Source organism: Elephantulus edwardii, unplaced genomic scaffold (assembly GCF_000299155.1).
Source record: "Elephantulus edwardii isolate Elephantulus edwardi_28Jun2011 unplaced genomic scaffold, EleEdw1.0 scaffold00324, whole genome shotgun sequence".
In the NCBI taxonomy this organism is placed as follows: Eukaryota; Metazoa; Chordata; class Mammalia; order Macroscelidea; family Macroscelididae; genus Elephantulus; species Elephantulus edwardii.
The window spans coordinates 2,553,705-2,557,101 of NW_006400074.1; the positions used below are offsets into that span (position 1 = coordinate 2,553,705).

Genomic DNA, 3,397 nt, shown 5'->3' on the forward strand with positions numbered 1-3,397 from the left:
CCTCAATCTCTATTGAAGGCAAGTGCTTCAGTTCCTCCTCAGTTTCAGTAAGCAAGGTTGTGTCATCTGCATAACTTGATGAGTCTTCCTCCAATCCTGACGCCACATTTCTCCTCATAGAGCCCAGCCTCCCAGCTGATCTACTCCACATATGCACTTGTTAATTTTTTTTATGGATTTTTAATTTTTTTTAGCCAGGTTCAAATATTTCCAAGGATCCCCAAATGAAACAAATAACCAAAATAACCAAAGAAAAGAAAAAGAAGAAAGTGCCTAAAACATGATACAGCATTTCAGAGTCCTTTCAGATACAAGGCAGAAAAAAAATGTAAAGTAGAAAATATCTGGATCTTCAGTGATTTCCAGAAAGAAAGGTCCAATTCCTTGGTAGGTCACAGGCAGCAGACAGATCCTTGCTGCTAAATCGGCTCATCAGGACACAAGCCCTCAGGCCCTGAGCTGGATGCACCTCTTGCCTGCTCTTCTTTTTTCCTATGCTGTTTCCCACTCCACAAAGGTGTCAAAGAGGATTGGCCAGCCGCCAGCCGCCCCCTACCCCTACCCCCAGTTGCTGAAATTGGGCAAATCACCTGAGTAAAGTTGAAGAACATGTTCCAAGTGTCCCAAGGGATGCTCTTGATCTGAGGGGTTCTCTCTTAGGAAGTGGAGCCAACAAGGGAAGGAGGTAAGGGGAGGGGGAATTGTTTTGGGTAAAGTCTAGTTTCCACAGGGCTATGGCTATTTCCTGGTTCAGTGTCCGTTGCCCTTTTTCAGAGTCCAGGCCAAGCTGAAATCTAAACTAGTAGAGATCCTTGAATTTGTCCTCTTGTTTGGCTTCTACTAAGAGGCTGGGGAACCATACACTGATCCCATCAATGCTGTCTGTACTTAATGCTTTGCAGCCATCAAAAAACTCCTTCCTGGTGAATTTGCACATAGTAGCAACCTGGAACTTCCAAAACAAGAGCAGCACTCGTAATTCTGTGGGGTCGACAAATAGGTCATTGCAAAAACGCTCCAGGCCTTCCTCCAAAATTGCATCCACAAGCTCATCCTTGTAGCGCCTGAACAGCTCTGCCAACCTCTGTAAGGAAGACTCCTCGCCATTGGACCTGGACTCTCCCGAGGATGTTGGCAGCTGGCAGGCCTTGGTGGTAGCCTCCACCTTCTTGGCCCCATTGACGAGGATGTTCCCACCTGGTTTGCCACAGGCTGGTACCTGCTCCCCACAAGTGACCTGCGCCCCGCCTGCTGTGTGACTTGCTGGTGAGGTCGCGGTCTCCATTCTTTCTGCCCAGGGTTGATGAAGGATTCTTGCACTTGGTGACACACTGGCCTATCGTACTGGTGACCTGGCCTCTAGAATGGCCCCCTCAGGATCAGATGCCCTCTCAGCTGCTAGCCCGTGTGACTCAACATACCATCAGCCAGAGGAGCCAACCAACAACTGCTCCAGATGTTCCTCTGATCAAAACCTCTAGGGAAACGACGGCGGCGGGGCCGGAGGGTCCAAACCACCTGCCTTTCCAGACTCCCTAACCCCGCCTGCCCCCGTCTTCCACCACTGCTGCCGGCCTCCTCTTCATCTGCAGCAGCCTCCCCGAGGCCCCAGTGCCTGTTAATTTTGTTCTTTTTCTTAAAGAAGGCTCCACGAAACTTGAGTCTCAGACTGGAACAAGCCCTTCTTTCAGTTTATGCCTACTTGTCTTCATATGCTGTAGCTCACCAGAGAGTCACAAATCAAATGAGAGGAAATTCTACAGGATTTCCTATTGAGATAATTTAGTTCCCCATCTACTCCTGGCACACATTATTAACACTGTACGTGTTCATCCCTACAAGTGCCAAGAGTCTCTGGCGTTCATGAATGTTTTGTTAGAAGTGAAAAGAGAAAAAAAAAACTTCTGTTAGCTGATTTCTCTTCTGAAATCTAAAAAGAACCTATTTTGAAATAATTTCCTTAAACCTTCTTTTTGCATCAAAAAAAACCTTTGAACTAGAATTAGGAAGGACTAGCTAATTTACAAATGGAATAATAACCTGTAAGAATTTATTCAATGAAATGGTTTTTATGTTTTAATAAATTAGTGAAAAAAAGAATTTTTAAAGCTAAGTAATACCAGTGATATTCTTTTGTAATTTCAGTGCTAAATTGGTCTAGTCTATTGTCTAAATGTATATGGACAAAACCAAAGAAACAATCCAATGCATATACCACTCTGCAAAAATACTAATTTTCACAGGAAAGTGTGAAAACAAATTTGTCATAGTTTGGTTATTGTATAAGTGAACTCCAAATGGCCATTCCTGCTAGCTATTTCTTGTACAAATACGTTCAGTTTGAACTTGCTTATAAGGGTGGATTATCTGTACCACAGTAAGTTTCTGGTCTTGTTCTAACTGTTGATATTGAATTTTTCAGTCTCTTTGCACAGAGGTTGCTGATTTGATTCCTGTGTAGTTCATCCAACAAGATCCATGCAAATAGTTGTCATTTATGATTGTTTGTTTAAAGTATTTGCATTAAATAAGTCACTGATCATGAAAAGCTTTATCATGCTATCTTCATACCGTAATGAGATCAAAGTTCTGAATATCATGATAAAAATCAAAACAAATCTATAAGAGCCAAAATATGAACTTTAGTTTATCCCACAGGAATTTGAAAAATATCTGAAGAATTGGTTTGGTGCATTGAACATTAACAACTGAAGACCAGACAAGTTGTGGAATGACATCACAAAGCCTTTTAAAAAGAAAAGTAAAGAAAGAAAAGATAAAAACGGATGTCCCAAGAAATTTAGTCTTGAATGTGGAGAAGCTAAAGTCGAAGAAAGACATGATGATGCAAGAGTGTTGAACAAAAAATTTCAAAGAGCAACTTAAAAACACAAAGCAAAGTATTATAGTGAAATATATAAAGAAGGAAAATACACTTGACATTTCTTTTTAAAAAATAGTATTAATATCTATATTATGAAATAAACCTTTATCTTAATTTATAGTAAAGACATTACATTTTATGTAAAAGACAGATAGTTCCAGCTTAAAATGAATTGTATTTTTAAAAATTCATTGGATTGTTTTGTTACATAAGTTAAAAAAATATGTGCTCTCATCTCACTCCCTGATTTCAAATCCTACTATACTGTCATGGTGGTTAAGACAGCAGGGTACCGGTACAATGAGAGGCACATAGATCAATGGAATAGAATTGAGAACCCAGAAATCAGCCTATCTACCTATGGACAACTCATTTTTGACAAGGAGATGAAATCAGTTAAGTGGGGAAACGGCAGCCTTTTTAACAAATTGTGTTGACAAAACTGGAAAAATATCTGCAGAAGACTCAAGCAGGATTCACACTTCACTCCATAGACAAAACCAACTCAAGGGG

General features: G+C 40.7%; 1 pseudogene; it reads right to left on the bottom strand.

Annotated features, from left to right (window-relative positions):
- Positions 1-419: 419 nt before the first annotated feature.
- On the bottom strand, positions 420-1,359 carry LOC102870251 (annotated as a pseudogene).
- Positions 1,360-3,397: the final 2,038 nt, after the last annotated feature.